Source organism: Pinus tabuliformis, chromosome 3_2 (assembly GCF_031772625.1).
Source record: "Pinus tabuliformis cultivar Carrire ecotype Pingquan chromosome 3_2, CPIR1, whole genome shotgun sequence".
In the NCBI taxonomy this organism is placed as follows: Eukaryota; Viridiplantae; Streptophyta; class Pinopsida; order Pinales; family Pinaceae; genus Pinus; species Pinus tabuliformis.
This window is the reverse complement of record NC_142302.1, coordinates 429334361-429348785: the sequence shown is the minus strand read 5'-3', so window position 1 is coordinate 429348785 and position 14425 is coordinate 429334361.

Below are 14425 nucleotides of genomic sequence, written 5' to 3'. Positions count from 1 at the left end.
GATTTGTATGTGTTTATATGACATGTACATTACATGTTAATGATGTTAATGATGAAATTTCTATCATGGTTAGGACGAGCCTTGTTAATTCCTCATTCAAGTTTTCAATAAATGCCTTCTCTTCTTGTTATTTATCATTTATGATAATTTCATCAACATTTGGGTAGAAGCTTGAGTCATAGCCTTGAAATAGTGGCTTATATTTTGGAGTCAATCCACAGAAATGCTTGAAAAATATTGCATTCGAATAGATGCCTTACTTTGGGAGTGGCTAGAGGCTTTCAGTTGCGTGGATGGATTTTCATGGGAGTGACTGGGGGCTTGGGTTAGTATAAAGGAAAGTTAACTCAGGGGTTAGGCACCTGGATTTGGTGGTTAGCCCCTAGAGGTCCTGTAGCTCTTGTTGAAGTTCAGTTTGGTTTTCGGTGTTTTGATTCCACTTCCTTAACTGTATATGGGGATTTGAGTAATATAATAGTAACTCTTTGTTGCATGTTTAGCTAGGTGGATCGATTATCTTGGCTAACGTTCAGAGGAGGGCGTTACACTCTCCCATACAAGTTTTAAAATATAATGATTATGAATATAAAGAAGCTTACATCTATCTTAAATCTAGGTCTAATAAATGCTAGGAGTGATCTAAGTCTATCACCCGAAAATTCATTCTCCTCTTATGTCCAAATCTAACAAAATTATAGTCCAAAACCACAATTTCCTCACCTAAATCCTTATCCCTGGAGTCTTAAGGTCAATATTTTCTTAAGAAATCTAACCAACCTTCTAATTTCTGCAACTTTCTCAAGATTTTATAAAATGTTCCTATTTACAATATTTATCACTTATCTGTATTTTTTCAAGAAAGAATACATTTAAATGAAAACTTATGAACCCCTAATCTAGCCCAAAGGAATTTTAGGATGGAGGTGAGATGCTCTTGGATCATACATACACGGTCAAAAAATTTCATGGTCTTCTGACCATATACTGATGAAAGATCCTTCTGGATCCCAGACCTTATCCTATACTTGATCATTTTCTCTATCATGTTCTTGTTTCTCTATAGTAGAATCCATCATGTTTCCATGATTCCAAAAATCATGTAGTAGTTTTCCTCCTTCCTTGCTAATATACACTTGCTTTGTCATAGACAACATGCTATCATCCACTCTTCTTTGCCTAAAATAACTCTTCTAAGGCCCTTTTCACATTAGTTTCCTTATCTCTTCAATTTTAATATCCAATTTTTTCTTTGGTTGACACACATTACTCCTTCCTTGTTGTACCTTATTTCTAGTTTCTCCACTCGAATCTTAATGTTTGAAGCTTCCATAATCTTCACTTATATTCCTTCATCATGTCTCTATTGAGATTTATTGTCACTATTATATTCTAGTTGTCACATTTCTTTCATGGAAAAATTGTACCTATTTTCCTTTGAACTGTTGTAATCCACCATAGTTATGTTTTTGCTACACTCCATCTTCAAATTATTCAACCAATCTTCTAAAAAATACAATTATGCTACGATATTTTCCAAGTTTAATCCTTTATTATCCTATATTCCCTCTTCTATAGGTTCTTGTAGTTCATTAGTTGAAGTATTCTCAGGCCAACTCATTTTTCTCTGCATCTCCTTGTCCCCTTGACAATTTTAATTATTTGCAATCTTTATATCTACATATTTTCTTCTCTTAATGGTTAAATTAAGTAATGTGGTTTCCTTTATTAAAATTATATAATTTTGAATCTATCCATCCTTGCATTCTTCATCAGCTACATACACAAAGCACTTGTTAGTTTTAAAAACATGAAAATTTGGAGTCTCTTTTGGTACGTCCAACACTCTATCTTCATGTAGCACTATAACCTTCAGGCTACTCGTCAATTCTTCATTTTCCTATTCAACTATCGTAGTTCCTTCCTTAACACGATCCAAAAACTTATTAACCTCAAGTACCTTTTGAAGAATAAAAAATTTCTTTGTTTCATAAAAAAATAAAAATCCTTCTACTTCAGGATTTTCTTTTAAGAGTTTCATTTCATTTTCAACATGTAGGAACATGCCATCCAAATGGTATTTTCTATTAATTATCATTGAATATGAACCTTGTTCTTCCTTTTTATACTTGAGTTGACAATCTCCATTGGTCACCTCACTCACGTCTTTTATCACAATAGGCATATCAGATGGCCCATCCATAGTTGCATTTACCCATTTTGGATAACCTCCACTTCGACTTATTTTACAAGAAAATTTTGTATTTATTTCTCTTCTAATACAATTTAAATTCTATTCCCTCTCACTCTTTATAAGAATACTCAGTGACTTATTTTCATTCTTCTTAACTACTATCTACAAATATTGTTCTTATTCATTGCACATGATAAAATCATTATCCTACTAATCATCTACAATAACCTCTTCATCCATATACCAATGATGAAATTTAAAATAATTATGGGCTTTATCTTCTGTCAATGATTTTTCCATCATATATCGACTCTCCAAACAATTTGTGAGACTCTCAAAAGGCCTCTTCTTGACATCTCCATCACCTCCCCCTCTCCAAAAATTAGTCACTCTTATGGTGAAAAATTGTACCCTACTTCTTCCTTATTTGATGCCTCACCTATCATTCCTCCATACTGATTCAAACTATTCGAATAATCTAGTACTGCATTGTTCCTTTGCCATGCCATACATCCTCCCCCATAGCCTCAATTGCACCATTTCACCTTCTTCTTCATCATTATCCAACCACAACACTAGTTCCTTTCTTTTTCTTTAAGACTATGATTTATCCTAATGAGCTTTGCTCTTATCTTAGCCATTTCCTTCTCCCTTTCTTCATCACTCATTTTCCTCTTTCCAACTTCCTTGACATTTTTCTTTCTTTGACTATGAACTTCCAACCCATCATATGACTATTAGTAGCCATATTCACACTTCCTTCTTGTCAACTCTCCTTGTTCACTTGTGACCTACAACAAGCCTCTTCCATTTGGTAACAATTCTAATACCTATCACAATATCAAGTTCTCCTTCATAACCCTTCTCTTTTCTTCTTCTTCGAAATTCTACCAACACTCACTATGGAACTTATTTTGGAAACTTATATCCAACCTCTACTATTTGAAGTTTTCCCTTCTCTTGTTCTTTGTAGTAGTTTCTTTTCCCTTCTTATAGAGCATGTCTTCTCCTCAGCTTCAAATGTTGTTAGGATGTTGCATTTTCTACTTCTCAATTCCTCTTTGGAGAACTTATGATATCCTCAAATCGATAATTCATCTTGATTGTTGGGTTCTATCACAACTTCTCTTTCTAAGATATTTTCTACTCCCTTTTCCTCTGTTACAAATTCAATTACTCTATGGTTTTTGTCTGCCTCCTTTCTCATTGCTACCTTAAAACAATCTTTTTTTCATTTCCATAATTAGCATGAAAAAACCACACTTCATTAATTAGATATGTATCAAAATATTCCTATGATTTTCTATGCTCTATACTTTTTATTCTTTTGTTGATTCTGCAGACTTTGTTTCTCCAAATATTTCTATCTTCTTACTATAAAACTTCTCTACAATCTATGCCTACCAATTCACTTAGCCTTATGGGAAATACAGATTCATAAATTCTATCTCCCATGAAAAATTTTAAACTTACTCTGTATGTTTAAAATTCCTCTCCAAAACTTCTACAAATATCTATAAACATACTTAAGGAAACTTTCTGTCCTACAACCCTATTTCTTTGAGAGCCCTTCGTCTCATGTTGGAAGCATCCTTTCTTCTACCTGGCTCCTTTGATTCTTCTAAAAAAAATCGTCCTGTTTTATTTTAGGGCGAATGTTAAAATTTCTCCTTCTTGGTGCAACCGAGGTGACATGCACACAAAAAAGGGTCCTACATTAATAAATGTAGGACACTCTGCGTCAATAAATAAAGGGAGTTTCCTAATTTTTTTTCTTCTCTCAAAGGGCCTTACCTTCCCCCAATTGATCACCATCATCCCTAAAATTTCTTTGGCGATGGCGTTCCATACACATCCTCTCTTTTTTATTGGATTAAACCAATTCACTGGTTTGTAGCTATCATTCGACCACCTTCACATTGTAAACGAGATTCTAGGTTGAATAGTTAGAACAATTTTTCTTTTCAATAATTAAATTTTATACTTTCAATGTGTCTTAGGCTTCAAATTTCTATGTTACCTTGTTATACGGAAAGTATACCTACGGATAAATATATCTTCCCTAAGTGGGTAGTTACACATAGAACAACTGAAGTAAAGATATTGAACCTTTTCCTACAATAAATAGATAAGATAAAAGAACCTACTTGTGATCCTTTGCTTCCTTTGATCTCCTTTCAATTTCTCCTGTCACTCCCACTCTAACTAAATTCGCTCAATTGGTGCCTACCAACATAAATAGAAGATGAAAAAAATCAAAGCATATGATCTATTTATTGTAAACAAATCGAATTGACAACATTTGAACATACATTCATCATAGATATAGACAAAATTATTGGAAAAGGAACAAACAACTTTATTGATTGATAGAATAAGAAGTTACACCCAATGTGGTTCGATCTCGTGTCACTCATCAAGCTTAGTCCAAGCCCTCATGACACCAATAGCAACATCAATCTAGCAGCATAACATTACTTTGAAAATGATTTCAAGTCTCTAAACCAACAATATTTCTCTATAATAGCCAAGCTCCTTGGATCTATGATGGGAGGCCAATTTATAGATGAATGTAAGTGGTTTTGTCATTAATATGGCATTGAATGGTTTTCCATAATTGGATGATTAGTTTCCATGTTAAAAGGGATGAGAGGATAGAGGACTAGATGATCCAAGGCTATCCTAAGTCGATCTCATCTCGATAGGATAGGAGTTGGGTTCCTTCTACAAGGATCTAGAAAAGAGGAATATACTCAGGATCCAATGAACATTTCAAGAATTATTGCCCAGTGCAGGCTTGAGTGGGCTTAGGTGGTCTACAACACAACCTTGAGTGGGGCTACCTGCAATGCAGAGCACTTACCCCTTACCAAAGGTGTGCTGGTGACCCAAGGAAGCACTTCAGCAAGTTTTGAAGTTAGGAAACTCTCATGGATGAAAGCACTCAATGAGGTGGCATGTCTAGGGCATGTGGAAACTGAATTAAGCTTTGATAGACCCTGTTTACACTGATCTAATCATCGCGCGTTGATGTGCCCAAATAGACCTCTAACAACGTCCCCATAAAGAATGAAATAAAAAATGATAATGTTGAGTGATATGCTTTATGATGTGATGAGGAGTATCTGAAGTAGACAGTGGCCTGCATAACTTACAATACATAATATCACTATATATTTGAATTTCATGAGTTGCTAAGGGAAGACATACCCATTCTCGACATATAAACTTTTCATTACATGTAGATAAATTAGATAGTCCTCTACAGATATAGGTTCATGATAAGATGACCATTTGTGTAAAGCCATCGTACAGATGAATTAGTACTCTCTTGAAATCACAGCCCGGATGGACGAAACTATATCCGGAGTCCTCTATCTCGTCCAATAGTTTTCTTAAGTACGAGTCTAACCATGTGAAAATGTGATTTGAAGTCGAACATGGGAAGGCACCGTCTGCTTACCAGCCAATGATGTAAGTTGTTAACAGACGTGAGAGAAATCACCAATAATGATAATGATTCTCAAGGTACTACAGTACATTCTGAATGGTGTGAATAGATGTTTTGATGTTGAACACCATACAAAGTCTTTCGGTCGAAGGCTTGTGATGTCAACCTGTCACCAGAAGCAAGAAAATTGCCATTGAAGTATGCAAGCCTCAAGGTACTAGAAGGATATTTCTAAGTCAACTTCCTGGATAATGTGTTGATGACAACAAGAAGCAACTCATCGCAGGAGGGCCTTGATGTATCCCCCATCAATGAGACGAAACGAGTGTAATGATTTTGAAGGCAGAATGTGACTGATGACATAATGTTCAGGAATGATGGTCATGAAAATGAAGGTTTATGAGTATTGCAAAGGATGAAGTTTACTAAATGACTTCTCTTGAAGATGCGACACTGAATGAATTAGCGGAATTGAACCGAAACCAAAGTGATGGATGGTGTGATAGACCATAAGTATGATAACCATCAAGTAGATAACCCAAACCAAATAGTCACAGAGATGAAGTCAAATTGTCATGTTCAAGAGTGACTTGCTACCATAAAGTGATTTATCCCTTTTCCCATTTTCCCCAGTCATTGCTGACCAGTACCTCTTTATTTTTTAACAAGCTTCAGGAGGATAAAATATGCTTGATGTATAATTCTACACTTCGGGTGAATCCATTGCTACGTGATGTTTTAACGAGTCTAGCATAGGTGAAACTTGGTCTTGTCATGATGGACAATTTTGTCGCTATTTGATTCTTTAGCGAGTTCAACGATAATGAGAACTCAGTCCTTTTCATGTTTAGAGAGTTTGAAAAGGGGCAAAAAGAAAACTCCACAAGTTCTTTTTTGTTAATTTGTCTCTCAATTCTGAAAAAGTGTAAAATAATACAAGAGAGAACCTATTGACCATGTTCAATCAATGTATTCCTTTTTCATAAGTAATCTAAAACTTATACTAAGTAGATGTCATTTCCAATCCATTTACGAGCTGAAAAGGACAAGTGCCTGGCAAAATACCCATAACCCCTAGCTGGGGCATAGGTAGTTGACTCAGTAACAAAGTGAACATATACAATTGAGCAAGCATCTGTTTAAGGTCTATATCCCTTCATTGGATAGACAGTTATATACGATGTGGATCCAGTAGAGGCACAGATAGGTCATATTGATGACCAAGAAAACTCTGGGGAAGAGGCAAGCTTCAACTCTCCCCTAGTGCCAGTGGGAGGAGACAAAAGAGCCATCGTTGGGGGGGGGGTGAGAAGCATCCAACGTGAAGTGGCATTTTATTCCCTTGTTTTTTTGCGGCACACCCCCCCCACAAGCACCCCCTGACGAAGGCGGGACTAGAAAACACCTTTAGTTTCCCCCCCTTCCCTTGCCACCTTCTTTAACAAGCCCTCGAGCCCCTTTTGCATCGCCTTCCTCATTTGTGAAGGAGCTGCCAGTTGACCTCGAAATGAATAAAGGAAGGTGGAGAACGCCCCTTCTATAATAAGTAGAATAATGGGGTAGCGTTCTCCATGAAAAACCCTATTAGGTGTTTCAGAGTCTAAGAAGAGCTGAAAGAGGACTCTAGGGGACTTCCCTTTTTGATGATTAACAGAGCTTGAAAAAAGATAAAAGTATGCTCTGTGGTCAAAAGCACATTTTACGATCATGCACGTCAAATTCATTATGTCAACTGTAAACTTGCTCAAAGAACCACCAAATGGATTAAATATAGATGTTTCATTGGTAAAAATAGGTAAAAAGTATAGTTTATTCATTTAGTGAACATGAAATAACCATAAAACAAGAATTTAGCAAGTCATTTTACCATTTCGGATTTACCATTCAGTGTTGTGCTCTGAACCAGTTTTTTACCTCAAACTTCAGTAGCTAATTGCGGGAGATTCTGTGGATCATTCTTCGTGTCGTTAGGACTGAGTAGGAGATCTGCCTATTCTCTTTCATTTAATGTCATTCTTTTTTAATTTTAGGAAAAAAATTTGGGATTTTGGGGTCCCTAGGGTAAATATATCGTGCCCTAGGATCAACACGCCTATATGCATCGAAAAATGCACTGCAGAGCAGCCAAACGGAAGGAAATTTTCTCTGCATCACACTGTCTAAAGATCATGGGTGCATTGGGTGCAATTTAGAAATTTGGTTCATCATTTCTACCCAAAATATCTTCAGTTTTTTGCATGAAGCAAATCCTAACTAAGGCTATGGTCTGATTTCAAACTTTTATTGAATCAGAATGACTGTCACATGGGTGAAAGAGAACATGAAGAAAAAGATATGGTTTCCCTAAATGATCCTGGTACTACCGAGACACTCAGAGATTGTGGGTTACTCAAATATTTTAGGTTATCGAGGATGAGGCAACAGTTAGAACTATTGTAGTTCTTGGTTCATTCATGGGATCCAGCAAAACAGTTTTTTCACACAGGGGACAAAGTGCTCCCTATATTGATCGATGATATTTACTTTCTCACAGGATTGTCGAGACGTGGTGCCCCCATTTCTCCTTTAGTTTATCCCCATGGGGGTGAATCTGTGAGGGACTACATTCGACAATTCTACCGGTTAGGTAAACAACCTAGAAAATATGGAAAGATAAACATCATGGATGTTCGTGACATGCCCTTGTGAACAATCCTCTTTACTATCACAAAGTTGGACGGTAACGTGACACTTCATGTCGCGAATAGATCATAGATACAGTATGCGCTCAAGTGCCTCGAGCCAAATATGTTCAATTGGTGTAGGGAAGTACTCTCTTTGATGAAGGAGCACCTAACTAAGGTAAAAAGTGATAAGATGAAAAATTTCAGCTATGGATCAATCTTGATCGCTTTTTCTCTGTAGAGAATTCCATTGATGCAACCTCAGTATGTGACACTGAGTTTAGCTGGTTCTAGACATCCACAGATGCAGAAACAGGTAGATTTGATGGCTAGACATGCTGGTTAGTCATCAATCTCATTTTCTACTGCATTCTTCAGTTGGCTCTGTCAACAACATATTGTCATAGAGGAGCATCCATATGCAAGGATGGATTTTCATAGAGATCCAGATTTGAGATTACTAGTGGGTGCTCAATGGGGTGCTATATGTAAATTGCTTTGACTATGTTTTTTGATTTTTTGAGTTTTTACATGCTTTTGTGTTTTTTTATGTTTCGAAGACTAAACTAAAAATGTTCTCATGTATACAGATGTTGGCACTATTCGACCAATGGGTCTTCAACAGGATGCAGGTGAACCAGCGGGGAGAAATGTCGGAAGAGTAGTTCTCAAAGATTTAGATCTGCTTGAGACACTGGCAGTGTTGTAGCATCATATAGATGTGAATTGAAAATTTACTCTTTATGTATTTCATAAATGTGTGTTTAACACGTAATTCACTAAAGAATCAGTTAATGTGTTAAAGTTTCTAGAAATGTGTTGATATTGAATGTAATCAAAATGTCTTTCCAAGAGATGAACTCTAAGGAATATACAATGAATAGTTGGATTTCAGATGGTATAAATAGTTGTAAGTTGTAGTACAACAAGTTGTCAATCTAGCCTAATGATGATTCAGTGAATGCCAGGTGAAATGGCATCAAAGAGGAGTTCAATCAATGGGCTATACTAAATGATATTGTTCATAGAATGACTGATACAAATCCCTTGAAAACTCACTAATTTTCCACTTGGAGCAAATATGGCCCATGCTATGGAGGATAGGTTCTATGTACTACAACTAGCACCATCGACATAACCCACAAATGGTTCCAAAGATTCTGACATCTCCAAAAAATGCAAAGCAGATTACTAACCACATAAAAACTCTAAAAGTCACACTGTGACACACACACATGTAATCAAAGCATATATACATTATTTTTACTATGCACAATCAAGCATAGTAACATTTAAGATATAGCCCATTTCAGGGCCAAAAACACACTTTAAGATACAACCTTTTTCCAAAACATGCTTTACAATGTAGGGTCCCTTCCATAGTGGTTAAAATTTTCCCGTTCCTAATTTATTGGCTTCCTAATCATAAATCAAGAGCAGGTCTTCGTCTAAGAATATGCGAGGCTTGACATTATGGTAATATTGCACCTTAATTTGTTTCTTATGTGCTTTGTTGGCCATTGCAGCTTCACGATGTGTTTCATCTAGATGGATGACTTCTAAGAAATGTGCTTCCTCATCAAAAGTATCAGGCAACAAGTCAATTGCGAGTTTTAGTGATGGAATCTCACATTGTATTGGAAAGATTTGCTCAAGACCATAGACCAATTGGAAAGGTGTGAATCGAGTTGTGTTTCTTACTGAGGTTTGGTAAGCCCACAAAGCTGAGTATAGGATCAAATGCCAGTTACGTTTGTGAACTCCTATCATTCGTTGAAGCATTCACTTAAGGACTTCGTTGATGGCTTCAAATTGTCCATTAGCCTGTGGATAATAAGGAGTAGAACTATCATGTCAAAGTCCTAACTTGGCAATTAATTTAGTCATCATGTGATTGCAAAAATGTGAACCATGATCTATAACTATAACTTGTGGTACACCAAACCATGAAACCACATGGTTGAAGAAAAAAAGTGCAGTTATCTCATCGATGTTGTTTAATGTAGACATCGCCTCATCCCATTTCGTAAAATAGTCAAAGACGACAATAATATACCCATGCCCCTAGGTGAGTGAGGGTTACATGTCATGAAATCAATGCCCCATTTTGCAGTGGTGCAAGTGGTAATCAAGTTTTACGGTCACAAATATGGCATGCATGACAACTTTTGACAGCACTAATGTAATCATTAAATATGGTAGGCCAAAAGTAACTAGCACAGATATTTTTCTGTGTGGTAGCATAACCAGATAATGTCTGCCACAAGCACGAGAATGGCAATCATTTAGAAATTTCTCGGCTTCCTCATGTGTGAGGCACCTTCGAAAAAGCATATTGATATTGTGATGGTAAAGGGTGTCGCCAATGATCAGATAATCTTTGGCTTGATATCAAATACGTCTTTTTTGCAAGCAAGAGGTATCAGACCAGAAATTTTGGGTTTGGAGATAGATCAATATATCTCCATACCAGGGTCAGGTGTCGAGATCAAAAATAGAGACTCATGCGGAATTGATGGTTCCATTGTTGAGTTGATGGTGGTAGAGGGAAGGTTGCAAAGAGGCTTAACAAAAAACTAGAGATTTCTTTGACTTGGATTTGGGGAATTCCAACTCAAATTCCTGCAAAATGACAATCCATTTTGAATAATTTTCCCCCAGCAATTGACATGACAAGATGTATGTCATAGGGTTGCAAATCTAAAATCACAGTGGTCTTTCGAAGCAGGACATAATGGCGAAATCTCTGTACAACTTGAACAGAAGCCAAAGCTAGCTTCTTCACGTAAGAATACTTAACTTCCGTATCATTAAGATTATGACTCAAATAGTAGATCGGATGTTCAATCCCATCTTCTTCTTGGAATAAAACAATAGCAATGATTGTATCTGCAGTGACGAGATACAGGAAATAGTCCTTGTGATAATGAGGGTAATATAGTAATGACTTTCGGATTAGGGTATATTTGAGAGCATCAGAGGAAGCTTGTGCAACCTTGTCCCAATGGAAGGGAATATCCTTTTTCAAAGGATGAGTCAATCTTTTAGCCATTTCGGCATAGTAGGGAATGAATCTCCTTAAAAATTTAGCCTTCCCTTGGAGTCTTTGTAACTAAAGTAAATTGGAAGGTGGAGGTAGATCAAGAATTGCCTTAACCTTCAAGGGGTTGAGTTGAATTCCTTCTTTGGACACTACAGAACCAAGAAAATGACCAAAACCAACACAAAACACAAAATTATGTGGATTGAGTCAAATTTTGTAGTGTAGACACCATAAAAATATGGCTCTCAAATGTTGTGGGTGATCAGCACATTTCTGTGAATGAGCAATCAAGTCATCTAGATAGGGTTGAACAATGTGTTTGATGTCGTGGAAGGCATAATTCATTTCCCTTTGAAAAGTTTCACCGGCATTCTTCAAAGCAAAAGGGAGTCTCCTATATGTGAATATTCCCGGGGGACAAATAAAGGCAGTTTTAGATTGGTCTTCTGGGTGGATATTGATCTGATTATAGCTAGAAAATCCATCCATAAATGAAAATATTTCACATCCAGCACATTCATCAATTGTTTGATCAATAAAGGGAGTGGGACAATTTTATTTTGGACAAGAATGATTAACATCCCTATAATCAACACACACCCGTATTTTTCCTTGTTTCTTCATGACATGAACAATAATGGAAACCCAATCGTTAAGAGGAATGGGGTAAATTAAACCAGCATGCAAGAGTTTCTCAACTTTTTCTTTTACGGCAGAAACCTTCTTCAGATGAACAGGACGAAGGTGTTGTCGTACGGCCTTGACATTAGGATACATTTTAATCTTGTGTTCAACTATACTAGAATCAATACATGGCATTTCCTCATATGACCAAGCAAATGTATCGCGGAATTCACAAAAAAGAGCAAAATAAGTTTCAAGTTCTGATGGAGAACAATATTTTCCAACATGGATGTTTTCTATAATTCCAGGTTTGGTTGAAATATCAATAGAAATGGTTTCTTCGATATTCGTTAAGTTTTTTTCAAAATCAATTGTCTATAAATAAATAATTTGAAAGGAAATCAACAATTGAAGGGTGATTTAGTTCATTTGGAACATATTCTATGTGATTTGGAAGATGGGATTGATGATGATAATCTGCCCATGGTTCTTCTTCTATCATCATTGATTGGATGATTCCCTCATCAGTAAAAAATGTACATGAAAAAGCATCAGAGGAAGTACCATATTCTAACAAATGATCAACCCATACAATCGGTGATGATAGATTTGGATTTGCTACACAAGCCAAAATGATTGATTGTTATTCGAGCTCAATTAGGCTTAGCAGCATGGTTTCATTATGCATATCAACTTCGGAATTATTGGAAATATTCCATGAGTCAGATGAAGTGGAAGATATCATGTTACAGGTCTCAAATTTTGTAACTTATGCCATTTTTTATGGTGACGGTAGTGAAAATGTGCCCATAAGTGAAGAATATTTGAAGAGACCTACTCCAATGTTCTAGAGAGATCGCGGAGGTCCGTGATCTAACGGAATGCTTCTAGTTGTCTTTGAGCTAGAGGCGAAGAAGGTGAGTTGATCAATTAGTGTCATTCGACCTTTATGAGGGAAAGCGATCATATAAAAGTATGTCTAAACCACAGCAGCCACAACGTAAACCCACGTCTTCCTAGTAAAATATTGTAGTCAAGGGGTCTGTCAACAACCTTAACTTCAACAGTTACAGTTTTTCCCCCTAGTTTTATCTGCAACTTACTTAAAATTCCACAAGGTCTATAAATGCGACCATCAAAATATTTTAACGTTGTAGGTGATCGTGACAGAGGCAGTGAGCCAAGTATTTTCCAGCAATTCTTTGACATGATACAAGTAGATGCACCTTCGTTAACAATGGTTTAGTGAATGAGGTCATTCAAAGCATTTACATGGATCAAGAATGCTAATTGTGCTGGTAATTATGGTGTATAACCTGCATCGTTAAAAAACTACAAGATTGTAATCCATTGGATCAATTCCACCAATTGCTAACAATAAAGCATGCTTTTGGGAGGGATGATTTTGAAGCACTTCAAGCGTTGACATAGCAGAAGGTGACTAAGCCAAATCTTCTACTATGTTATAATTTTACGTTGCTCAAGCTCGAGGGTTGAATGTAGATTCATGAACAACTCCCATAGGTGGTTTTATTGTTAACTCTAGTGTAATGGGTGGTGGAATGGAATCAGATGATGTCAAGGTCGAAGTATTGGGTTGATCTATAGCCTGGTTATACAATAACGATGGTGGATTACTGTAATATTTACTTTATGTAGTCACCAAAACATTAGCCTTCGGCTTAGTGGCAGATAGCATAAGCACTTGTAAAGTGGAAGCATGAACTGTAGCAACAAAATGAGTCTCTGGGTTTAGAAAAGGGTCTTTCAATACAACGAATGTACTAGAAGTCGTAAGAAGTTTTGAGACTTTAGAGCAGTGAGGACAGTCTCGTGTAAAGTGCTCCTCATTACAAATTAAACATGGGCAATGAGGTTTCCTAGTCCTAGAAGACGAATCAGATGATTTCTCTTGAGGGGGAGAATTTAGTTTCTTTTTGGTTTTTCCCTTTTCCTTACTTCCAAGTTGCTTTTCATTTTTACCTTTGTCAAATGACACGACATTTATTTCGGAAGCAAGAATATTATCAAGTGTATTAGATGTTTGATTTGAAATAGCAAGTGTTTGACTAGATAGTCTACTTGTTGTTTGAGTGCTTGAAGAACCTATCACACGATCACCAGCATGAGAGTCCTTACTGGATGGAGGTGGTGGAACATCAAAAGCTGGTCTAGGTGCATTTGGAATCTTATCATAAAGCGTACCAGACTAGGTGTAAATCAAGTCTAAGTATTGGGCATGAGTAATAACTTTCTCTTCAGTAACAACTCCTCATTTAGCCACATCCTTGGTGATAGATGGAAATAAGGATTTAATAAGCCACTCGGCTAAAAGACGATCAGGAACAAAAGTTTTGACCATTTGAAAACGACGATGCCACTCATGAATATGATAAAAAATGTGAGTGGCAGTGGTCTGTCTAAAGTTGGTCAACAGTTCCATTCCAGTTTCA